The sequence below is a fragment of the Furipterus horrens genome, unplaced genomic scaffold, assembly GCF_987537825.1.
Source record: "Furipterus horrens unplaced genomic scaffold, mFurHor1.1.pri manual_scaffold_17, whole genome shotgun sequence".
Classification (NCBI taxonomy): domain Eukaryota; kingdom Metazoa; phylum Chordata; class Mammalia; order Chiroptera; family Furipteridae; genus Furipterus; species Furipterus horrens.
In genome coordinates this window covers 104,715,954-104,742,431 of record NW_028327187.1, presented here as the reverse complement: position 1 = coordinate 104,742,431, position 26,478 = coordinate 104,715,954, and the positions used below count along the sequence as shown (strand labels likewise).

Below are 26,478 nucleotides of genomic sequence, written 5' to 3'. Positions count from 1 at the left end.
TAAAGAGAAACAAAGCTTTAAATGACTTGCTTTGGGGATTAAACCCTTTTTCATCACAAAATTTGGAGGTGAAGGATGACATGGAGGCACATGGACCAGTTTTGGTTATTCAAGGAGCCGCTTGATCAGCTGTGGTCTCCTTCCACATCTGTAGCGTTATCGATTATTATAGAATTTTGGAGGGATGAGAGGATTTTGTATTTATTTCCAAAAATCATTTTATTTGAAATTTAGAAAATAAACAATTACTCTCCATCTGTCTCTTTATTTTTGGAGTAGGACTTGTAGTAGGCATAGGAGACATAGGCCATAGATGAAGATACATGAGAGGAAATCAGATTGTTGATCTTTGAAGGACGATTAGTTAAATCAATTAATTTTTTAAAATTCTATATTTTTATTATGCTTCACTGAATCAGTGCATGTGTTGTGTACTTTGGTTTTTGAAACTGTTAAATGTTTCTTTATCACCACCACAGACTTCAGATTTAACTCTTTTATGCTCAATATGGGGGGGGATGACACAAAAAAAAACAGAATTCTTTATAAAAATTGTGTATTTATTCTTATGTGTTTAAACTTAAGTCGCCTTCAAAGTACTCTCCATTTGATGCAATACACCTATCGAGACTTTTTTTTTTCCATTGTTCAAAGCTGTTTTTTAACTCATCGATTTTGAGGCCTTTTAGTGCTTTTGCTGTTTTTTGTTTCACCTCTTCCACCTCAGCAAAATGTTTCCCTTTGAGGACTTTTTTCATCCAAGGAAACAAACTAAGAAAAACTTCTTGGGGGGTGGGAGGTGAGATCTGGTGAAGAGGAAGGCTGGGGCATGGGGGTCATGCTGTTTTTGGTCAAAAACTGCTGAACACGCAGCATGCTATGGGCAGGTGTGCTCGTAAATCACCCATCCTGAAATGGACAGAAGTGTTGAAAGAGTCTTCAAAAAAATTCACTGAAGCCAAACGCAGCCTCTCACAACAATGTCATCCAGTACACTGATATAGATGGGTTCCTAGAACACCCACCTGAAGGGGGAAGCCTATACTACAAGGGGCCTGCCCTCCAGAAAATAGTTCTGTTATGGGGAGGTCATAGGAGCAAACATTTATCTGCATCCCTATACTGTCCTTAAAACAGATTGCTGCTTTAACCACAGCTTTGACCTTGTTTCTAGTAGAAGGTACCTCATTTTGTCCTCTAAGAGCTTGTGCAAACCGTTCGCTGATAAATTGAATCACTGTAAATTATATTTGGGGATATTTATTAGAAGGGAAAAATACAGCTATAGTTAAGGCCTATGCTAATACCTCCTAATTTATTCTTTTCCAGTTTAATGTATATTGGTCTGTCCTCTCCTACTCAGTTTATTGTGGCGCATGTGACTAGCCTTCAACCTAGGTTGGGTAGCAGTTATTATGAACTTCCAAAGAGAATTAGGATCTGGTCTTACTTTACTCGCTGTGTGTCAGTAGTAAATAATTAGACACAGTTCAGTTAAGGATAATAATGATAGCTAAGATATATTAAGCATTTAATGCTTGCCAGACACTGTGCTAAGCACTTGGTACTCACAGTAAAACTGTACTACAACATATAAACTGAATTGTAAAAATGTTTTTCCAATTCCGTAAAGTGTAGGAGTCATGTTACGTTGAGGTTTATGAAAAATAGTGTTTTTCAATTTGTTTTCTAGTGGTGTGTGTGTGTGTGTGTGTGTGTGTGTGTGTGTAGTGGCATGGAGGAGAAAATGTTTTCACTTATTAGATGTATAGAAATGTACTGAACTGAGAAAATCTGAATGGTCTTGAGCCTAGTTATTTCCTAACATCCTGCCTGCTCCTCATCCACCCCCTCGATAAAAGCTTTAGCCTCTTCTGTAAATGGGGACTGGGTGGAGGATGGGAGCCAGTCCTCAGTTGAGTTAGATCTGAATTTTCCTGATTGTGAGGCAAGTTAGCGTGGGGTTTTATGCTATGATCTCTGTTTAATAGACAAGAGAACTGAAGTATGGATTGCCCAAGGGCCAGTGAATCATGGAGCCATAATTCCAATCCAGGGAGCCCGAGCATTTTTAACTGCCCTCAATGTATATTGTCTGTGTTTTCCGTGAGTTTTGTCTATGCAGCAGGCATCATGAAATGCAAGAAAATAGTGTTACATATTCACAGTGCTTGGAGCCAGTTTTGTTTGAAAGGATGTGTGCCAATTAGCATGTCTTATTCAGGACTGGGTAGTATTTGCTGCCACTTCATAGATTTCTGCGTTCTTTTTACTTCTTCAATCTTTTGTCACCAGCCATAAGGTATTTTTGAATCGTCGTAATTAATGTGGGCCCTAAGAATGGAGTTCTTAAGGAGGGGATTAGGTGATGCAGTGAGGATGGAAGGACTGAGAGGAGGAGTACTTCCTCCTGTCCTGTGTGTTTGGGGGCACCAGGGGTGATGCCGTCTGCCACAGCCGAGCCTAGGATGGGTCTGGAGCATGTCTTTGTGCAGCTTGTGTAGGGCATGCTCTCCGCCCGTTGTAACGGTGAAGGTCGTAATGTTTGCCGTAAGCAGAATAAACAAATAGATCCAGGAAACGTATTCAGTAATCTTTGCTTGATGAGCAGAAGCTAGCGGTTGTTTAAAACAAATGAAGGGGATAAAACCTCCCCTAACTTTTTATTTACCAATCAGATTGCAAAGGGAAAAAAAAATAGCCTATTTTTAGACCGAGGCTCCAATTATGCTAAGCCTCAAAGATAATGAAACAGTCTGACACAAAAGAGCATGGTGACGCAAGTTTGTGTGGTGAAATTCCAAGACATTCACTGACTTTTTAGGATTCTGCACAGTGCATATTAAGCTCCTAAAGTGTTTGTTGCCCGGAAACAGTGCTTTATTCTTTTATATGCAGCGTAATGAGGTGAACCTGTGTTGTAATTTATTTCTTGCAAGGAACAGGGAGAATTAGCACATATCATCTATTCCTGCATCCTATCTTTGGCTTCTTGTGTGTCCCTTTTATTTGCTGAAGCCCCCAAGTCATGCTATTTCTAACAGTGCATTATTACCTACTGTTAGTCACTCTCCGTTTTCTTCATGTTGTACACAATGAGGGTTTCCACTTTTTGAATTAATTCTGTATTGTAGATTTGGCAGGATATGGAGGCTTTTTAAGAAAAAAAATCCTGCCCCTCTTTTTCATTCTGTGTAAGAATTAGCTTTTCTGCTCTTGTTCTTCCTTAATCATGTCCGGTGACATCTTTCCTCGGAACGAATTTGTTTGGAGGATTTAAGTAAAAAGTGTGCTGGCACAGGGCTTCATTGGCTGAATTCATGGGCATCGGCTGTTGCTGCTCTGGAGTCTCATGTCGCCTTTCCCTTTGCAGGTTTGGTGACGGGCTTTTGGGTTTTCTGCCTCCTGTAGCTGTCTTCCTGAACACGAAGCTGGGGTGCTCAGTGTTCATATGATAGAAAGCGTAAAGCTTCCTTCCAAGGCACCATGTTTTCTTACTCTCTGAATCTGGCTATAACTTGAGGCCTAAGGCATCTACTTCTTGGAGTCAGGAGCTCTGGCATCTTCCATTTGGCCTCAGAGTTTTCTTTTTCAAAGCAGTCCCTGGAAGAACTAAATGCAGGAAGGCAGAAGGAAAGACCTGTCAAACCCAAGAAGCCCAAGTTGCAAGCTTCTGGCATTGGTGGAAGGATCTGATGAAGTGGGGGGGGGGTGATGGGTTGTGAAGGAGGTAAAAGAGATCCTCCTTAGATTCAGACTGAAATGTATTTGGCTTGACCAGCCAAACAGCTGAAAACATGAAATAGCAATCAGGTGATTGATAAAGGCAGCCTGGTTGGATGAATAGGAAACTAGCAATGTCTCTGGCAGGATGCCTACTTTCCACATCCAGTACTTACCCTTTTTCACTTAATGTCCTGTAACCCTGCGTATAGGGGATATTATCCCTTTTCACAAATGAGGAAAAAGTCTTCAAGGGATTAAGTGGCCAAGGTCTCTTTACTTGTAAGTGGCTGAAATGAATATGACTTCTTACATCCGTGCCTCTCTTCTGAAATACAGGAAACACAGATATGAACAGTATTTATCTTCTTATGCAGTAAGTAAAATACTGAGTGGTCCACCTGCTGAAAAGGCAATAATAGTTTTTTTTTTTTTTGTCAACTAGACTTAATATAAGGCTTTTTCTTAAAATTGCAGATGGGCCAAATTCAGCTCCATTATCTGTGCTACTATGTGCCAGATGCAGTACAAGTCCTGGGGATACTAGGAAGAGTAAGACCATGGTCATTGATCTTAGTTGGGAGTTGAAAGTGGAGTGGAGGGAAAGGAAAGACATTCAGCTGTAAATGAACTCTGTACCATGTGAATAAGATACATTTCAAGAAAGGAGAAAAGGGGAACATCACTTGGCGGTTAAGGAATGATGTCAATGTTCACAGAATAATTCTGACTCTTTTGATTCCATTGATTCTTTGTTCATTGCCAGGATTTTCCAAGAGAGGTATGGGATGCTGTTTTTTGCAGAGGTGAGGTCCAGGAGGAAGCATATGATGTTGTAAACAACCTTGGGACCTTTTCTTTTCTAGCTCGAATTTTAAATTCCTGAGGGTAGCGAAGTTTTTTGTTTATGGTGAATGAACAGTCTTCCGTTTCTATAGCCATTAAACCTTTTATTAACTTTACACTCTGCAGCTACACCTCACGTCACCCCCTTGTCAGACCAGGGAGGGCAGTGGGGTTTCTAATTCCAGCTCAGCACATAACTGGCACTCATTGTTTTGCCATGGGGCAATAGGACTTGAACTCTTCCTGTGTTTAATTCATATTGATATTTTGGGAAGGAGGTAGAAGGGGGTTAGTTTTTGTTGGATAAAAAGTTGCCTCCCCACCATCCACACCAATTAACAGAAATTATAGGTGAAGCAAGTGTAAATCAAAGCCCAAGAGGAGAGAAAAGTGATTCAAAAGTTAAGCATTCTTTTATGAATTCCATGTCTCAGCCAGATGCATTACATCTCAGCTCCGTGCCTCACCCTTGACATGTGCCTGATAAAGAATAACACAGTTATAAATATACTGTTGGTCATCTCTACGGAATTCTAGATAAAAGGTATTCTGGAGTCTGCCATACTTGGAGGCCACCTTCCCATCCTGGAACAGATTGAACTTAAGGTCTTTTTGATCACAAGCAGATGGGATTGTCCGGGATGGTGAGATTCAAAGATCAGTCAGAATGTTTTGCACACTCCCAATTCTCTAGTAAACACAATATGAGCTGTACTTGGACATTGCCCTTGGCTTGATGGTGGGATTGTTTAGTACCTCCTACAATAAAAGGTGACAGACGTTTTAGTGCTTTTTTTCAGGGCAGAAATAGCAGGGTCATAGAGTCATAACTTTTGTAATTTGGAATGGAAATTACATATAACCATGTCAGGATTTTCTTAAGGGTTTCAGTCTAGAATACTGAAGACAGCATATGTTGCTTCTGCTTTCTAAAAGGTAAACTCCAGAGAATTATAGACTAGTAAGCTATACAATACAATTATGGAAAATTGCGAAGCTGTAGTTTTTTTGTTTTTGTTTCTTTAGCATTTTGTGGCAGTTATCAAGGATCAGTATTGGTTCACCAAGAACAGGCAGTTTTGTTAATTTTGTTTTTGCTTTTAGGCTTAATATCAGGTTGAACCACATGAAAGTGCTAGTTTTGAAAGTCAAAAGCAGTTGAATATCAATTTCATACGCTTCATTCTAATGGTTTTTATTGTGCTTTTTGATAATAAAATTATGCATGTTCATTGTAGCATACTTAGAAAATATAGAAAAATAGAAGAAAATAAAATTGACTCATAATCTAACAATCCGTTTTTATGCATTTCTTTCCATCTTTATATGATGATCACAACAATACTATTTTTAAAAAACATAATTTAGATTATAGTTCTTTTCTATAGAGTATCTGGCTATTTATATTGAATATATTACAAGCAGTTCCCAGGAATGAGATATTGATACAAACTGAATTTTTACTATTATGATTTCAGCAGATAGATTTCCACAATTTATCTATACCCCTATTGCAGCACATTCATGTTGTTTGTAGTGTTTTATAATGATGAATAGTGTTCTAATAATATCTGCATGAGTCTGCGTCCACATCTCTGATTATTCCCTTAGGATAAACTGTCAAAAGTGGACTTTCTAGGTTAAGGGATGTAAAGTCTTAAAACATATTTCCAAGTTGCATATCATAGAGGATGTACTATTATGCTCCTACCAACAGTGTACAACAGAGAATTTACTTGACTGCAACATTCCCATAATTAACGATTACTTCTAGGCCCAGCAGAAGAAGCAGGATAGGCCAGTTTGTTTTTCTGCCTTTAATTGGTTTTATTTTTAACCAAACCAGATCATATAATCTGATTTTATCAAAGGACCTCACAGAGTTTCTTGTAAATCATTATGGTTCAGTCAAACCAATGTGAACTGAATGCAAATAGAAATGTTTAATTAGTGGGTTATTGTCAGCTGTTAGGGATGCCTCTCTTACTGTGTGGTGAGGCTCAGTGACCCTGTCCCGACCAATGTTTCTGGAGGTTTTGATGAAAATGCAACATGTGCTCAGCAGATGAGCAGGTATGTCACAAAGCTGAGAGGGTTGGCTATTAGTTCTCTCCTGCCAGACAGCAGGCCCTTGAAGCATAGGACCTGCAACCAGTCTGGGAGCATTTCTTCTGAAATCAGCAGTGTGGCCTTGGACAATGTTATCTAACCTCCCTGTGCATCAGTTTTCTCATCTAACGAACAGAGTACTTACCTCATCCATTTGTTTGGAAGATTAAATGAACTATTAAATGTAAAGCACTGAGAATAGTTTCTGGCCCTTAGTAAATGATCAATAGAGGTTAGCTGCTGTTACTGTTGTTTATCTTTCTCTCTTTCAAATGGTAGATAACATATACTTCTTAAATGAATGAATGACTAAATCAATATCATAAAGACTTTGTAGGGAGGTAGAATGGGCCCATACTACAAAGGAAATATAATGGGTAAGTCTAGCATTTATGTTTTCTATTAGATTGCTGTGTAAAGAAAGGTTGAGATTTATACTGTTTAGCTCCAGAAAGGATAGATGTGGTTAATTGATGGAAATTAGCAATAAGGGGCTTCCTATCAATTAGCCCTACTAAGTGGAGTTGCCCTTTCAGTTCGTAGAAGAATTCAAACAGGAGCCCCAGACCATTATACAATAGAAAAGAGAAGCCTTCTTTGGAGCCGAGATTAGGCTTGGTGACCTCTAAAGTCCCTTCCAGCTCTAGATTGGTTCTGTGATTCTGAGTGGAATACACAGGATTATCACAAACTGGTAGTGGGGCCCCATGAGTGCATCTTTGGAAGGCCCCAGGCCGCTAATCTGTGTCCACCCCCACCCTCCCTGCCTCAGTTTCTTTCAGCTGTTGCACGGCAGCCCCGTTGCGGCCCATTCCTCAGCTTGACGTAGTCTCACAGCCTAGCCTGGTGTCCCTGGCCGCCCCATCCCCTCAGCAGCGATGCGTAGGGGATGCACACATGTTTGAAATGAGGGCACCTTTTTTGTAAACATATGAGAAAAATCAAAAGAAAATTGCTGCTTGCAAAGTATATCTCGTAATTCTTTAAAGAACAAGCATATGCTTTTGTCAGTGATGGATGTGCCCTCGTCGTGTGTTTACAGGGGGCCAGGGGGTGGACTTCATCTTTGGCTCAGGAGCTCTGGGCTCTGGGTTTCTGTCCTTGCATGGTGTCTCCCTGAAGTGGAGTGTCACTTTTCTAATCCCCTGGGAAGGGTCGCTGTTGTATGTTCTCTTTGGGCCGACAGACCTTGGGCTGAGATGATTTTTCTCTCATTATGGACTCTGACTTCTTGCCCTTAAGCTATTTAAAGATAGCTTCAAAATAAAGTTGGAAAGCTGGCTTGGGAGCCCAAGCAGTTGCTTGCTTTCTCAGCGTCCTTTGCGGGATGTTTTCTGACATGTCTTGTCATTGTTTTGTGCTGTTCTCCCCGTTTACAATGTTGGGAGCATTGGCTTTTTGCCACGCTTGTCAAGGATTTATGGGAGTTAATGACATGTGGTATATAAAGTACTTTGAGATTCTTTCATATAACTTGGTATTATCTTGAAAGCAAGAGGTTTAACTGTTCATTTGTTAGGTAACTAGTGAGATTTTAAACAGATGTAATCATACCATGGCTGTTATTTAATGTGTTACATGATACACACAAACTCTTAGAGCTCAGATTTTAAACCAGGTGGCACTTTTTCTTGTTTCTGTTTATCAAACCCATTTTTAGGAAATGCCTTGCGAAAAATTGGGAGTCAAGGGTTCTGCAAAAATTCTCCAGTTCGTGGTTTTGAATGTTGCGGTTTGTCCTTAGCGTTGCTGTCTGGTTATTGAACTGATAGCTGAAGTGAAGAACTCAGGACATCACTGTCTTTTGCTGTTGATACGAATGTGTGTCGGCTGCTTGTGTTACAGAGATGTTAACTGAGGTCCTTGCTGTGCTGTGCATGGCAACCAAGGAGTTGTTGCTCTGTGTGCCAGTTGGGTTAGTCTGTGTTTGAGGAAACGTCTGTGGAGTTGGACAGTGGATATTCTTTTGTAGCTATATTAATATTACCCCCTTTGAGTTATATCAGTTTACCAGCCAGAATCTAGAGCATGTAAATGCATTATCAGAGTGATCTGAAAGAGTGATGTACACACAGGGAGTGAACTTTATGGGGATGGTCCTGATGCTTTCAAGGCCTAGGTTCTTGTTGCATGTATTTTGAGCTAGAGTGTTAAGCCTGGTGCCTTAAGAAGGCTTTGCTTCTCCTTTTAAACTTTAGAATTTATTAAACCAACAGCTTTGTAGCCTTCAGTAGGATTGTATGTAGAGTTTGAAGGCCCTTGGAATATACAAGCCATAGAGGGGAATAGATCTGTTTATTCTTGTCCTTGTGTTGTTACGTGCACAGTGTAGAATGCTGCAAAATAATGAGAACAATAGAGTTTGCATAGATCTATGATTTTTTAAAACATTACTGAACATTAGATTTCTAGACCCATACCATTTATACCAGAAGGAACCTTAGTCTAACCCCCTCATTTTACAAACGAGAAAAGACGGAGGCCTGGCTGGTGTGGCTCAGTGGATAGAGCGTGGGCCTGTGAACCAAAGGGTCGCCAATTTGATTCCCAGTCAGGGCACATGCCTGGGTTGCAGGCCGGGTCCCCTGTAGGGGGTGCATGAGAGGCAACCACACATGGATGTTTCTCTCCCTCTTCCTCCCTCCCTTCCCCTCTCTTTAAAAATAAATAATCTTTTTAAAAAAGAGATGGAAGTCATAGGGTCTCACTGAACCAAAATCAGGGCTGATGTAAAACCCAGGAGTCTTCCTTTCCAAGCCAGAGCTGGAATGGGTCTTACCATTCTGCTCTCTGCTGTCGAACACTAGTGCAGCATTCAGAAAATACCGAATCATAATAAAATGTCTCTATCCCTAAAACTGTGCACTTTCTGAGTTCATAGTCCTAAGCAGGTTTTATTATTTGTATTAAGTAACTCTCAGCTGTTCCATAGTCTTCGGAAAGTATGAGGTGACTATATTTTCTCCACCTTTTACCCAGTTAATGCAATGCTTATTCTCTTATTGCCACTTAAAAGTCATCTGGAAGACTCATGCTGACAATGTAATGCACAGTGAAGGAAGGGGGTAAAGTAGGAAAACATAATTATTGCATGCAAAGTCTTTTTAAAGGCTCTTTTCTCTTCCCTCCTCTATCTTTTTCCCAGCCTAGTTGGGTGGATCTGATTTATATAGATTTTTTTGCCTTTTCTTCTCCTAAATTGGGTAAGAGCTGCAAAACTATTCAGGAGAAGCTGCAAACCATAGCAAAGCATGTGAAAAGACAGTAGTTTGTGCCTTTCTGAACCTTGTTACAGATCTGTGGATAGTCTGAAGCTTACAAAACTATACTTAAATATTTTCTATAATATAGGTTGAGGACAGATTTCTATTTGCTGTTGATGACTGTCAAAACAACTTCCCTAGAGCGATTGTCAGAGAGTGCCAGGCCTCATTTTCTGACGGAGAAACTGCTTTGGTTTATCCTCACTGTGTTTTTACATGATTATTTCTTCTTTTCTCAAGTGCTTATGACATTTAATAAATTTGCAGTTGAGAACTGTGGCAGTCAGTAAATGTGAGAAAGGGAAATTGGGCACCTGGAAATTATTTAAATATAAACAAGTGACAACAGAATGTAACCAGGAATAATATGATTTGGAAATTGTGAATGAAAGTGACCGAGGCCAAAGGCAAGCCGAAACTATATTTCCTCATTCATTCCTTTCTTAACCAAAGTTACTTTTAGTGCAAACACAAGCACGTCTTTTGTTTAATCCTTGGGAACTGATAATTCAGGGGAGTTCTTTCTGCTATTGATGGATATTCTTAGGATTTGGTGCTCAAGATGTGTCCCTTTTCAGCTATGTTTTACCGAATGCCAAGCTTTCTCAAGGCATATTTCAAAATCTGAACTAGTAATAGGCAGATTTATATACAGTATAGTTTATATCTACTTAAAAAGTAAACAACTTTTGGCTTCAGCCAAGCTGGGCGTCTATCCTGGAGCATGAAATAAATACAAAAAGGTTTGGCCAAAATGACTTTCTAAGCCTCCTTGCTTTATGTATATGTGGGAAATACACTGCTCATAAGGAAAATGTATTAGGAAGTTCGGGTCACACGAAAAGTGTTCTGAGCAACTCACTTTGATATGTGGGGCTAAAATTGCTTGAATGCTGAGATTGTACTGTTTTGCAGGGAACTTTAATACTCAGCATTTTTTATTTGTGTGATATGTTTTTGTTAAGGTGATGGAAAAGAAAGTAGATAAATATATTTTTTAAAGAATAAACTCGAAATCTTTAATTTTTTTTTTATTTTTAGGAGCTTATTTGTGTTATCTTTTTATTATGATAAAAAAAACCACCCAATTTACCATCCCCAATTTTTAGTGTACAGTTCAGCGGTGTTAAGTGTATTTATATTGCTGTGAGGCAGGTCTCCAGAGCTTCTTCATCTTGCAAATCTGAAACTGCTCATTAGACACATTAGACAGCTTCCCTCCCCCCTCCCCGCTGGTAACCACCGCTCTGCTTTCTGTCTCTATGAATTTGACTACTTAAGATACCTCGGTTAAGTGGAAGCATACAGTATTTGTCTTACTGTGACTGGCTTATTTCACTTGGCATAATGTCCTCAAGGTTCATCTGTGTTACAGCATGTGACAAGATGTCCTGCTTTTTAATGGATGAATAATATTTTTATTATATGTATATATCACATTTTCTTGATCCATTCATTCGTCAGTGGATGCTTGAGTTTCTTCTCTCAACTGTTGCGATTAATCTTTAATTTTATTTGTGTCTTGCATAATACATTTTTGGTAGGTTAAAATCAAACATGCAAATGCTGAGTATAACTTAGAACTATATGAAAGGCCTGTGGATTTGAAGACTAAAATGTATTATATCTCTTAAAATTCTGTAGTATTAATATTTATTTTAAAATGCCTATTTTATGAACATTCTATTTTTATTTTTGATAACATGCTTAAAATGTTTTTGAAATTGATTATCAATCAGTTGACCCTAGAACCTGAAAGTAGAGTCTTTGACGTTATGCAATATTAATAGAAGAGTTCATCCCAGGCACGTACAGCCTTACGTTTTCTCGAAAGTGAAATAGCCTTTGAGTTTTTCTAAAATGCCCATTTACGGTTTTACTGCATGAGGTGTACTGTCAGTTATGAAAACGTATTTGAAGTTTTGTGAAGCATTGTGTGAGCAACCTGACAACACAGGTGCAGTATGCAGTTCATCACCCATTGCAGTGCAATAAGAAGCGAATGTTTGCCCTTTGGAATCTTGGGAAGAGGACCATTTCCTTTGACTAATCCCCAAAGAATCATTAAATATGGAGAGAATGTTGAGCTCGCTTCTCTACGTAAGACATTTACTTAAGCTACTTGTTACCATTACTTGTGTCTATGGGCCAAAGGAAATGAAAGTGTGGGCAGGCAGTCAATTGGCTACTGATGTAAAGAGGAAGTAAGAGGTGGGACTGGCTTAATAGTTCAAGGTTGAAAGTACAAACAACTAACAGTAATTTTAGATGGTCTTGGAAATAGTGCCCATATACCTGCTGTGAGTAAGAATTAGTAATTCCAGGTGATAAGGAAAGCATTATTTTAATGTTTGTATATGTTTTGGAAATGGAAGATAATCCTTATTTAAAGAACAAAAAGGTAAAGATGTCCCAGGGATGGTAAGTAAACTTATTTGATGTAACGTTTTATGTTAGTAGGATTTTCCCTTAGAGTGCTCAGATATTCTTAATAGTTTCTTTTTATAATACAAGGTAAGAGCAATTTGCCATCTAAATTTAAATAATATGTTGCCACTTGATTTTGTTGAATCTTCTTTAACATGTTGGATGGCCTGTGCTTACTTTCTGAACTGAAATACACTAAAATGAATCTGGTTTTAAGAGCTCTTAGAGTTGATACTTACTTTTTCCTGTGTGCTGGTCACTATCCTAAGCACTTTACATGCATTAGTTTATTTACTCCTCACAGCCATCAAGAGATTACTATTCCTCTTTTCCACAGAAGGAAATGAGCTGCAGACAGGCTAAATAACTTACTTAAAGTCACACCTCTGGTGATGGGGCTGAGATTGCAGGCAGTTGACTGTAGGCCACATTTATCATTTTAAGGACTATGCTGTGTGAAAGTTCTTGACACTCAGCACACTCTAGGGTTTGAACAAGTATTGATTATATCTGTTGAACTTCTTAGGATGACTGGAAATGTTATAAAAGTTCGCTGTAAAAACCTACTGGAAAGCCATTGCTCTGAAGATGGCTGGTTTACCTAAATGATTTCAGGCCAGGGTACTGATTGCTAATCTTAAGGTTAATTTGTCAGTTCTAAAAGAAACTGAAGAATGACCTCAGAGAGTCCTTAGGCAGCTGATTCTGTTTTGTTAGTTTAGCGAGGTGACAGAAAGCTTTTGTCTTTTGCTTTCATAATTATAGAAAATAGAGCTTAAGAACTGGCCTTGATTTAGCCTCCCCATATTCCCAGTTGAGGAAGCAGGTGGGAGAACCTTCTCATAGAGAGTGACTGCCAGAGCCGGGATTGAAGATATAATAGCTCACACTCGCGTTACCATGTGCCAGGCACTGTTTTAGGTGCTTTGTATATGTAAACTTATTAACTCTTCAGAACAAACCTATGGAGTAGCTGTTGCTATACATATATCCATTTTATAGGTGAGGAAACTGAGGTTATTAACCTACCCAAAGTTGTGCAGCCAGGTAGTGGAGCTGGGATTTGACTAGGTAGTTTGACTCCAGAGTCTGTGCTCTAAACCCCCCTACTAATGGTTGTAAGAGAATGCAATTGTCATCCCTTTTTTAAGGGCCAAATGGTTAAATATCAGCCATTTCATACAGTTTATTATGACATAAATTGAGATCCTTCCACAACATGTTACCATCTCACCACAATGGGTATTTATGGTTATTAGCATATTTGCTATACAGAGATTCCACCCCCAACCCCCGGCCTCAGCCAGCTAGAAAGAGATACCATTATTCTTTTTTCTTTTTTTTTAATAATTTAAATATTTTTTTTGTTTGTTTATTTTTAGAGAGAGGGGAAAGGAGAAAGAGAGGGAGAGAAACATCACTGTGTGGTTGCCTCTCACTCGCGCCCCCAACTGGGGACCTGACGTGCAACCTAGTCATGTGCCCTGACTGGGAATCGAACCAGCGACACTTGGCTCGCAGGCCGACACTCAATCCACTGAGCCACAGCAGCCAGGGCCTTGTTCTTTTTTGTATAGTATATTTGCATGTATCTCCATTGTGCCTTTTCTCACATTTGCATTCATTTTTTCCTAATTGGTATTTTTAAACTTATATTTTACAAACAGGCAGGATGCCTATTCCAGTATCATGCTGACTAGAGGTATTGAGAGTGGAGATCCTTGTTCCTGGCATCAGGAGGAAAGCATTCAGACTTGAAGCTATGGGTTTTTCTTAGATACTTTCTTTTCATGTGGAAGACATTTCTTTCTTGAGAGTTTTTTTGAATCAGGAATGGATATCAGATTTTTTTTCAAATGCCTTTTCTATGTTTATTGAGACGATCATAGGTTGTTTTTTTTTTTTGTTTTGTTTTTTTTAATATGGTGACTTACAGTGATTGATATTCAAATGTTAAACTAACCTTGCATTCCTGGGGAAAACCCCAATTGGTCATGATATGCTATCCTTTTTATTTATTTTAAAAGAGATTTGATTTACTAAAACATTAAGAATCTTTACATTTATGTTCAGAAGGGATATTGGTCTTAAGTTATCTTGTTATGTCTTTGTTAGTCTTGGTCAGACCAGAGTGATACTAGCCTCATAGGATGCCTTGAAAAGTATTCCCTCCTCTTCAGTTTTCTAGGAAAGTTTGTGTAGAATTGGGTTTTTTTCCTTCCTTAAATGTTTGAAATAATTCACTACTGAAGCTATTTGGGCCTTGACTTTGACTTTTATTTGTGTAAAAGTTTTAAGCTACAGATTCAGTATCTTTAACAGATACAGGGCTGTTCAGGTTTTCTGTTTCTTCTTCTCTTTCTCCTCCTTCCCCTCCCCCTCCTCTCCTCCTCTTCATCCTCTTCATCCTCACCGAAGGACATTTTTTTCATTGCTTTTAGACAGGGGCAGCGGAGATAGAGAGAAAGAGAGAAACATTGATATGAGAGAGAAACATCGATATGAGAGAGAAACGTCTATTGGTTGCCTTCTCATGTGCACCACAACTGGGGATTGAACCTACAACTTGGGCATGTGCCCTGGCCCGGAATCAAACCTGTGACCTTTTGGTCAATGGGACAAAACTCCAACCAGCTGAGCCACACCGGCCAGGGCTACCTGTTTCTTCTTGAGTAAGCTTCGGTAGTGTGTGTCTGTTAAGGAATTTGTGCAGTTTATTGGCAGTAAGTTGTTTATAATATTCCCTTTTTCTCTTTTCTAATAGCTGTAGCATTGGTAGTGGTGCCATCTCTCTCATTCTTGATATTGGTAATTTGTGTCTTTTCTCTTTATCAGCTACTGGGTCTGTCTTCTGGCTCTTCAACCCAGTTAGCTTACTGCTCCCCACAACACTTGTGGTACCTTCCCTCAGGCAAAACATTAGAGAAATGGGCCACCTGTCCCAGAGTCTTTCCTTGTCTCCAATTACGATTGGCTTCCCTCCATTTTTGGCTCATTTTCTGGTTACTCTCTAGTACCTTCAGATAGTTGGGTTTTTTCCTATCATCCAGAGGCTGTCGTTGCTTTCTGCGAGAGGGTTTGTCCAGTGCGAGAAATAGAATGTCTGGGATTTTGGTTTTGTGACATTTTAGCCAATTGAGACATGCTTTAATAGCTGTAGTCACAGTATGGAACTGGGTAACAACAGCACTTTCTAGTCGTTGGTGCATTTATTGGATTTGATATGAAATAGCTCAACTGGATATTTAGAATAAATTATGGAGTTAGAGAAAGGTGGAAAGAGAAATGTTGGATTAACTCTTCAAAATGGTTTCAGTAGGAAAAACCATTATCACGTTTAAAAGTGAGCATTCGTGAGTACCGAATATGTCAGGCTTCTGAATGATTTTGAGTGCTTTTGCTTGTCACGGGGAAGTTTTTCAAAGGATGGAAGAAAACACTTATATTTTAGGCCTGAAAAGGAAGCATTTCTAATTTCTTAATGTTTATTATATCAGATAAATTTGTTTTAGGTCATATTAATGCTGTCATACTTAAATATTTTATTTGCAATGGACTTTATTTTCTGGTCATTTTATATTGAACATTTATGCCCTTTTAGCATATGTTGCAATTTGAATTGAAAGATACTAGAACTCATCTTCGGTCTCTGGATCTCAGCCTGATATTTACTGAGTAGTATCATGAGCCATGCACTGTGCTAGGCACAGGAGGTTCAGCGATGGACAAGGAGGTTATATTCTTAGAGGCTTAGAAATCTGACTCTCTTGGCACACACTGCGGATGGTCAGGCTCACATGTACATGCCCTAATGCCAATTTGTTCATTTGAAGTGAGAAGTACAGCTGTTAATTAGACTGAGGAGGTTGAACTGAGAGATTAGTGCATTTTCTCTTTATAGACAAGCCACATGGGAAGCCAAATTATAATCACAAGGTTGCTTGGTGAGAATGGAATCAAAACAAAGAGACTGGGTTAGATAATCCATGATTAGGATACACCTGCCACATGGACTATTTGGGTTTCCCCTGAATAGTGCTGAGCAGTAAAGCTTGAGAGTGTCTGGTTCTTTGGACTTATTTCTATGGTGACTATTTTCCTTTGTTCACTCAATTTTTTAAACCAAACTGTAATCCAGTTTACTAAATGACAAGCCATATTCTAGGCCTGCTTCCTAGGATTACACTTAGATCACCTTTAGAGGTTTTCAAATTCTAAGGCTAGGCATACACATAGACAGTCTTTTGGTTAATTTCAACAGTGCTGCCATATCCATTGTGCAGGTAGGTTTTACCCTTGGAGTGTGGCTTTTCTTTTTTTTTTTTTTTTGTCTGCTTTATATTCATGGTCTGGAAGGGATGTGTGAATCCCTTATAATTGTCCTCATGTACTGCCAATTTGGTTTTACTTTGTTTAAATTTATAGACAGTTACACTTCTATCTTTCATATGACATGGATGCCAAACCCTTGTTCTTAAAATTGATTGTTTTAATGAGAAAGGCTAATCTGTACTAATGAAGGTAAAATAACTTTATTTGAAAATGTAGAAAATATCGAAATTTAAAACTAGAAAGTCCTGGGACCAAAACATACATGATTGATTTTTTAAAATTAAGGAATATACTAGAATTTCCTATAAAATATCCAGAGAACATGAAAAGTAGTTGCCTAAGGAGGAATGGTATTCTTGAGGTATAATGAAGACTTCAAACTTTGGAATTGTGAGGCAATTTCACTTACTAGATTCTTCTATTGTTCCCTCCCTCAATTATTGTCTATATATGAGCTGTCCATAATCAAGGTTAAAGGACCATGTAGTAAACTATTAAAAACAAGCAAACAATGTTAAGATCCAGTGGCTGCCATGTTTGTCTCATGTTTTCACTAATCCAAACAAGGTGATATCACTGTCTATATGTCCTCCAAAACCTATGGACAAGCAGCAAAGCCTTGGTAGGTACCAGTTTGCAAGTTTTTTGAAGGCAAGAACTGTAACAACAGCAGTAGTGGTAGCAGCAATCATGATGTATGTGTGTAGTTTTGTAGGTTTCACAGAGCCCTTTCATGAAACTAAATTATCTAATTTGAATTTCACAGGTAGAACTATAACATATATGTATGGCAGTAACCATTTCTGCTTTCTAGCCAACCACTTTTCCCTATTGTAAGTTTCTGGCCTGGAAAATGGGGAAATGTGTTTGTCCCCTTTGAACTGTCATGGTACTTTGTTTTACAGACAAATTTAGTTCTTTTGTGAAAGTTTAGATTATACTCACAAGGATTCTTAACATCAAATTGATTGTTGGAGATGAAAAGCAAAGCCAAGACTCAATATCTGACTTTTTTGGGTGGGAGTGTCCTTTAAAAGCCTCTTATGGATTTTTTTAGTCAATAAAAATACAAGGCTGTGCTACTTTTTTTCAGTCTTCACACCATGCATTCTTAAAATATATTCCAATTAATAACAGCTTATTTTTGCTTTTTTTGTATTTTTAGTTTTAGAGGTTTTATTTCTCAGTTACAGTTCACATTCAGTATTATTTTATATAAGTTTCAGGTGTACAGCATAGTGGTTAGACAATTACACAATTTGCAAAGTGACCCCCCCCCCCCTCGATAGTTCAGTTATCTACCTGGCACCATACGTAGTTATTGCAATGTTACTGACTATATCCCTATGCTGTACTTTACGTTCCCGTGACTATTTTGTATCAAAAATATGGACTGCTTCACAAGTTTGCATGTTATCCTTGCCCCAGGGGCCATGCTAATCTTGTCTGTATCATTCCAGTTTTAGTACATGTGCTGCGGAAGTGAGTGCATAAGAGCATTCTTTATGCACATTACTGTCTGTAGATATCAGTGTTTTAGATCTGAACTGTATAGTATAGTAGCCATTAGCCACAGATGGCTACTTAAATCTAAATGTCAATTACTTGAGATGAAATAAGTTTAAAATTTCAGTTTGCCATAATAGCCATATTTTAAGTGCTCAATAGACATGGTAGCCACTAGCCATATTAGCATTGTTCTAGAAAAATCTAACTTCTACTTTGTTTTTTTGGGGGGGGAGGCTATCAAAGAATTCTGCGATTGTTTATAAATTTATCTGCAAGATTTATGTTTCTAAATATACTTACTGAGCCTGTCTACATGATATAAAATATGTATTTTAAAATATGCTCTTTAAAAACATACATAAACTTTTAACTTACTTAGCGTTTACTAAGTAACAGATCTTACAGGTAAGCAGCAGTGAAACTTGAAGTAGAAACTCACGTAATAATAAAAATGCCCAATTTCTCTTCCTTCTGTGGATATGTGCTGAAGTACAACAGAAAAATTGGAATGTGATCTGCACTACTTAGAAAATGCATAGCTATCATATAAAGAAAAGTAACCCAACTAACAATAATCTTAAAATGATTCACATAGTCGAGATTCCATGATGCAAAAATTTAGGTCAATTGTACTCTCATCAGATTAAATATTAAGAGAGTTTAGCTTGAAAAGGCATTTGGCAATTGGAGAATCTCTCAAGTGTAAAGCTGATATTAAAATTTTGACTTCACATGTTAGGATCTTAAGTATTATGACTTAATTCAGTAAGCTGTTGCACATATCCCATTTACCCTTTCTTATTTTTACTTACATATCTAAGTTGTGCAGGACTAAATTTAGGAAAAATCCAGACTTACATTCCAGAACTATATTTTCGCCATGGGTGATTGAAGGAACTTCATGTTTAAAGCTGCAGTATCCTATAATATATTCAGATGAACTAGGACAAATTTCTTTGATCCTTGTCTGAATAAGAATGGTCTCCTGAGTGGCTGGATGTAATCAAGAGGCCTATTTCCTGAAGGTGACCAACACTATGCCATGGTAAAGGACAGGACTGGATAGGTCTTGTTCAAGGGTTTTATAGAACAAGGGTTTTGGATACACTGACTTCCAGATAGATGGAGAAAATTATATGAATATGAAAGAAGTGACCACCTTTTAAAAACAAGAGCAAAGCCCCATGAAACACTGGTAGTTGTGATGTTAGTGTGGTTCTGTGTGATCAGATGTGTGTTTAATACCTCTTTCACTTATAAAAGCCATCCCTTTTTTACAAAGTCAGACAGTATTAGAACCTCAAAAGACAGCTGTTTTTTTTTTTTTTTTTAAGACCTTTTCACTGGTTGGGGTGATGTGTAATGATCACATAGAAAGCAAATATTCCCCCTTTTATGTCTATATTCATTTCAGAAACATATTCTTTGCCTCAGTAGCAGTTTGTTATGAGCATGAGTATAGAAGAGAGGTTTTTATTCATACATCTTTAAAGAACATCAGTAATAAAAACAGTCCCCTAGCTGTGACAAAGAACAGCCTTTGTTTAAGGGTTAGGTATATCTAAGGAAGTGACTCTTGTTAAGAACTAAGGAATAAAATATAATTCATCTTATCTCCTGTAAGGAAAATTGTCCTAACTTGCATGCTGCTGAGTGCCTAATTTACATTTAAAGCTGAAGTAATGAAGCCTTTATTTTTTGCCAGAAGCTCCCATCTCTCTCCCAAATATATTCTTTACCAGACCAAAAAAAAAAAAAAAAGTCATTATTTTGCATGTTGTGTCTTTGCTGATGCAGAAAAGCAACATAATTCGGGATGAAGGATTAATGTAAGCTTTCTGATAACATTCTTTTGAAGATAAGAGTATTTCTGGAGATCAGAAGGTGTGTTTGCAGTGCACGCCAAGTAGAATTGCTTCATCTTGGTGAATTGCAAAGGAAGGGTATTGTCCTTTACTCACCAGAAGGAAGAGATTCCTGAAAACTGTCATGGATGTAGAAGTTAAGTCTGAGGACTTTAGACCTCATTGGAAGCTAGTCCCAGAGGGTCCAAAGATGAGAGCGGATCTATGGAAGCTCTTAGGAATAAATAACTTTTATATTCAGTTCAGTACATCTTCTGAATATAATACAAATGATCCTTTCGTTTATACTGTTTTATTTAGTAATAAGGGATACTGACTACAGTAGTCCCTCTCTATATCGCGGTTCACTTATCGCGTATTTTTCGCTCTATCGTGGAATTTTGCGGTACTGTGTACGTATGTTGTTAAAGTGACGTAGGTTTAAGAGTGTATACTATGTTTAAGGACATAAGTAGTGTTTATAAAAATGTGGTAAAGGTTAATGAGGGAGTGGGAAAGGTTACTAAGGGACTGGGAACGGTTTATAAGTGTGTGGGAAGGGTTTATAAAGCCTTAAAATATATATAAATACTAAAATAAATGTAAGGTTCCTACCTTGCGGATTTTCACCTATCGCGGGGAGGTCTAGAGCGTAATACCTGCGATAAGTGAGGGAATACTGTATTCATTTTCATACACCTCGTTCAATAGAAATTTTGCTTCGTTGTGGATAATAAGCATGCTTTAAGGCATTTCTTCTCCTCCCCCCAGCTGGTTTTCCATATAGCTGTTCATTGCCTTTCTGACTTTCAGCCTCAGAAACTGTTGACACCCCTCTCCCTGGGGCCCCGAACCGCCCACTCCCACTCACGGCTGACTCTTCGATGCGATTATCAGTGTACAGTTTTGAGTCCCAAGTGTGCTTGCACTTACCTCCTTTTATTTTTCCTGTGGCTTCATTCTGAAAAATTTTATTCCTGTTCTGCCATTAGCTTTTACCTTTCTTTCCTTTTCCCAACCCTAGCTCCATCTTTCTCTAAATATCCCCGACAGGATTGGCTCATGGGTCATGCAGTTTGCATATATAGAAACTGAATGAAAATTTTGAAGTTGCCCCTCAAATCACAGAAGTAAATGTGAGAATATGCAAGCTCAACTGAATAAGACTGGATGTAGGAAATGAGTGTGGTATCCTGCCAGTGCACATGAGTATGTGTGCTCTCAAGTATCCTATGTGGCCGTACACCTGTACCCCATAACCGAAGAACTTGCGGTTGTTAAAGGCGCTCAAGAACTTTCAAAGCTTCCAACACAGTTGACGTTTGAGCAGAAGCAGTCAACGAGTTTGCTATCAGCCAGTGGCATAATGGATCATTTATTTAAGTTCACTTTGGATTTGTGAACGAATGGACTTATTTACAGCTTTTTGGAACCTAATTGGTTCCGAAGTAAAAAAACTCCCCTGCTGTTCCAGCACAAGAGTTTCAAATCATAGATAGGAGTCACCTGATGGTCCCTGAAGCCAGATCTGTGCCGCCAACCTCCATTCCTTGGGCGGTGGGGGTGTGTCAGATGGGGTGAGAATACCTTTGACCCTCCCTCCCAGGCCTGCCCAGCTGGCAGGCATCAAACTTGGGAGGAAGCAAAAAAACCTGTTTACTGGAAAGATGCTGAAACTTATGTTTTGTGAGTAACTGCATTTCCTGTTAAACCCTTCGTGGTTGTGTTGTATTTTAAATTTATTTGTGGGCTTTAGTTTGTGTTTTTATCTTTCAGGAAAGATTATACGCAATAACAGTATGCCATGTACTTTAAATTTTTTAAACTATAAACTGGGATGTTCTGATTTCTATGTTGTTTAGAGTTCTTATCCCATGGAAAACATCCAGAAAGACAGTTGAGAAATTTGGGATTATTTCACCCTAATTTGGTATTCCCTGTAGTGAGAATTTGAAGAGTTTTTCTTGTGATCATCAATATCATAGTTAATATTTGTTGACTACTACTCAATAGGGAGGAGTTGGGTCTTTGTACTGGTTTCAGGAGTACTTGGATGATATATATGAAATGGATTCAAATACTGAGGCACTCTTACAACAGAAACTATCAAAGCTACTGCCTAGTTCATCAGAAATGAGGAGAAAAAGTTATCATTGGCCTGAATGCGCTGAAGTTCCAAGTGAGACTGTGGTCATTATTCATTACCTCTTTTCTTTCAAACAGTAAAATTCTTGGGTTTCTGTGGACAAGGCTGCTTTTTAATGGCATGTTCTCCAAACAGCTGTTAAGCACCCCCTCCCCAATACCACAGACCACATCTGTTCCACTGTTGATTAGATAGAGGGTGGAGAAAGAAGAGAGGCTGTAGCATGTGTAATTACCAGTAATTAATTCTTGTTGCGCCTCCTCATTTCCTTCTATTCTAACTCCACCTACTCTTCTTCCTGTTTCTGTTGTAAATTCCATTTCATGTTGGCTACTTGTGGAAAATCATCTTGATGGGTATACAGCTGTTTTCCTAAAATTTTACATTCACCTTACAGTGAAGCTTTTTTTCTTCTGGAGGCAAAAATCTATTGATAAAGCAAGGTAAATAAGAAAATACTAAGGTATCTCTTGGGGCTAGCTTCCCCGCTTCCTTATGTTCTGTTTCTATTGATACTATTTCCAACTGTCAACAAATATTTATCAAATATATTCTCTTAAAGGAACGATTGCAGACTATTGCAAGGCACGAATAAGTGAGAGGAAAACAAATATAAGATATGTTTCTGGTCCTCAGCATTAATGTACAGTGCAATTAGAGACCTAAAATATACATATGGAAAACTAACAATGTAAGTTAGTATATGAGAATTGTAACATAAAATGACTGCCCAAATTGTTGAGATTACAAAAGACAGAGGTAGAGTTCTTTTTTTTCTTTTTTTTTTTTTTTTTTTCCTTTGGGCTAAGGTAAGGCTAAAGGAAATTTAAATTTGAGCATTTTTAGTTAATATGTCACAGTAAAAGAGCTATATCATAGGTTTACTCCTTAAAGCAAGTTTATAGCATGTCTTCTTCACAAATCTTAAAAGCCTAGATTTTCAAAATGTGATGCTTCTTGTGTGTCTGTTTTCAGGAGGATGGAGCTTCATTCAAGTGGAGCATTTTAAAACTGCTTGTTTTTAAAACTTAAGGTAGATTTTAAAATGTATATGCTTTATCAGTCAGGGTCCCCAGCAGGAAAGAGATGACCCTGGGATTAATAGGAAGATTAGATAGAGGGATCATTTACCAAAAGGGGGGCAGGGTACATTGAAATTGCAAAAGAATTGTGTGAGCTCAGAGGCAAGTAGTAGTAGTAGTAGAAATGTTACACTCTTAGGCGAAAAGGTGTAAGAGGAGGAGCAGATACCTAACTTAGAAAGAGGGCGATGGGTCAAAAGGGTCTTCTGATTGCAGGTGGGTCGATCCAGCCAGCCTCTCTGTGACCCGTCAGGGGAAAGCCAGGGTCATAAGTAACCTGCCCTCACTTCCATCCTGATCTCTGCAGTGTTTCTGATTATCTAAACTCAACTGAAATTTAGGGGACAAGCTTTTGGATGTAACCCATTATGTCCGCCTTCCCTGCCGGAGAGCAGGGCGGGGAGTGGAAGTGGATGGGCAAGGGAAGGATATCTGGCATATTTGGGAACTTCGTAAGTTTGCCTGAACATGAAAGCTCCATCTTGGATGACATAACTATGCTCTCAATAACCTTGATGACAATAGACATATGTCTGGAGTCAGTATGCTTTATGATTAATTAATCACTTCTCAGACTTGTGCACAGGGTGTCATCGATTTTGGAAATTTGACAATGTCTGGAGTCATGGTCATGTATGGGCTTTATCATTAGGATCTGGTGGAGGGTAGTGATGGTGGAGGGAAAACAGCAAGGTGCCTTTTCATTTCATTAGGGTAGCACTGAGATGATTGTGGAAGACTCTAAGCAATGACCGTTACTCTTGGCAGGAAGAGGCTAGCTACTGACCTTTGAAGGAACAATTTAAGTTCTGAGAGTGGCGCTAGAAGACAGCATAGGTTTTATTCATTGAGCATGAGGTGGGGGATCAAGTCCTAATAGATAAAGAAGAAAATGAGGCCGTTGAGAATAATTGGGGTACAGATTGCAAGCTCCTCAAGGGCATGGACTATATTTTATTCATCTTCTAAGAGGTACACGTCTTGAGCAGTGCAGACTATCAATACATATTTGTCAAGTGAATGAGTAACCCTTAATTTAGGAGAAGCGGATGCTGTAGAACCAGAAAGAAGGCACCAATGGGAAGGGAAAGATGAAAGATGCTGGGAAGGAAGAGGTGAGATTCTTATATTGAAGGAAAGACAATATGAACCACAAATAAATGAGAAAGCTAAGCCTTCAAAGACATATTGGCTCATGGGATCCTAGGTTTCCAGACTTTATACTTGACCTGGATTCTCGTACCTCATGGCTTCGTTTTCTTCTTAATGCAACCGACAAGGACAAGGACATTCATTCCATTCCTCTTTAATTGGCACTGACTTCCCTCACTTGTAATATTAATGGGACTCATCCCTGCATAGAGCCAGAGCCATGCTCCTTCTCTTTTGGACTCATCTGAAGACTTAGGTATGTCTTCAAAGAGCAGATTTCAGTAGATCAGGCCGCTGGTGTGAGATGGGGCGTGATTGGCTCAGTCACTCTGTTTTTATATCCCTGCAAGACAATCCCTGAGTCCTCTTCCTGTCATTGTTTGACTGTGAAAGCTGCTTAGTTGGAAGTGATCCCATTTGTCTTTTAAGTTCTTTAAGAGCACTAAAACTCCTTTTGTACTTAACTCAGCACTGAGCCCATTGTAAATGCTTGTTGAATTAGGGCGTTCATGGAGGATTCACTCCTAAGATTGCAAAGAGAAGTGGTAGAGTTAGGATATAGTTAGGAAACTTTCCCCATGAAGTGTTTGGTCGTCTGCGTGACATGTGACGTTAGATTGTTGGTTGCATTCAAGAGGGTTGGGTATAAGAATTAGGAAATAAGGAGAGAAGAAGAACTTGAAATACTGGTAGGGGGGCTGGAGGTAATGAGAGAGCAGAACTCTTTCTTTACTTGAGCAAAGGGGTCATGTGGTTAATAAAGCGTGTGGTCCGCTATTAGGAAGCATCTGGTAAATCTGAAATAGCCACTGTTAAGACTTATCCGCATTGAAACAAGACGGTTAATTTTGTACATTTTTAAAAATCAGCTTTATTGTTAATAATTCCACAAACATGTTTTTGCCATCTCATCATGAATTTAAAAGGACCTTCATAATCTACCCATTGTTGAAGCCCGAAGTCAAGGATTTAGCTTTTTTTTAATTAAATCATTTTTTATTGTTATTCTATTACAAATGTCCCAATTTCCCCCTTTGCCCTCCTCTGCCCAGCCCACTCCCCTCTCCCACAGTCAATCCCCACACTGTTATCCATGACCATGGGCCATTCATACATGTCTTTCTTCAGTCCCTTAGTTTTTATCTTCCTTCATCTCAAACCTGAGCATGTCCTGATTCTACTTCCCATTCAGTTCTGCTGCTACCATCTTATCCTATGCCCATGGCAGCTCTCCCCTGGACTACTGCTTCTGCTCCTCACTTCGCATGGCCCATTCTCTGTGCTCCTTCTTGCAGATTTTTAAAAAATCAGATCATGTCATTCCCTTGGCTCACCCCACCACCTGTGAGAATGCTTCTCACATAGTAGAAGCTCAGTGTGCATTGTGTAAACCAACTACAAAAGTTATTATGTCTTTACAGACAGCGAACTAACCAACCTTTAGACTCTCCTAATTCAAATGACACATTGTCTCTGTAATGATAATAATAGTAGTCACAGATTTGTTAAGGCACATCTTTTTTTTTCTCTTCCCATCTTGTGACTGATGGTCGGCACCCATTTTTAGGATGGTTAGCAAAGGGTTTATATGGGGTGTTGGAGCCAGCAAGACCAGTTGCTCCTCTTTGGCGACCTCTCTGATAAATCAAGAGCAGCCGTGGGTATGAAATACACCAGGCAACTCCCTATACTATTACAGGGCTGGCTCGACATAACTAAGAAATCATGACACGTTTTGAGGGAAAGCTCATCTTTTGGGGGGGCCATGACCCTTTGAGAATTGGGTAAAAGCTTTGGGTTTTTTTACCTAGAAAAATGCCTACATACATGAACAGAATTTTGTAGACCATTAAGGGGGGTTCAGAGACTGCACCATAGGTCATACTGGGAACTGTATCTTCAAAATTATGTTTTTATAGTTGGGATAGATTAAAGCATCAGGTTTTGAAATCTATGCTAGAGCAAGTAATGTGGCAAAACATTGGTAGGCAGGGATATTGCAAGAAGAGATAATTTCTTTTTTTCTGTGATTTTTAATATAGAGA

At 38.7% G+C, this 26,478-nt stretch overlaps 1 protein-coding gene and 1 non-coding gene across 2 annotated transcripts in view; one reads left to right on the top strand and one right to left on the bottom strand.

Moving 5' to 3' along the window:
* POLA1 (DNA polymerase alpha 1, catalytic subunit) overlaps positions 1-26,478 on the top strand; it is a 280,884-nt gene that overhangs the window by 65,832 nt on the left and 188,574 nt on the right. The gene's annotated exons all lie outside the window — the stretch shown is intronic.
* On the bottom strand, positions 18,083-18,190 carry LOC149991741 (U6 spliceosomal RNA). The gene has a single exon (XR_016508737.1). It is a non-coding gene; the product is annotated as a U6 spliceosomal RNA (small nuclear RNA).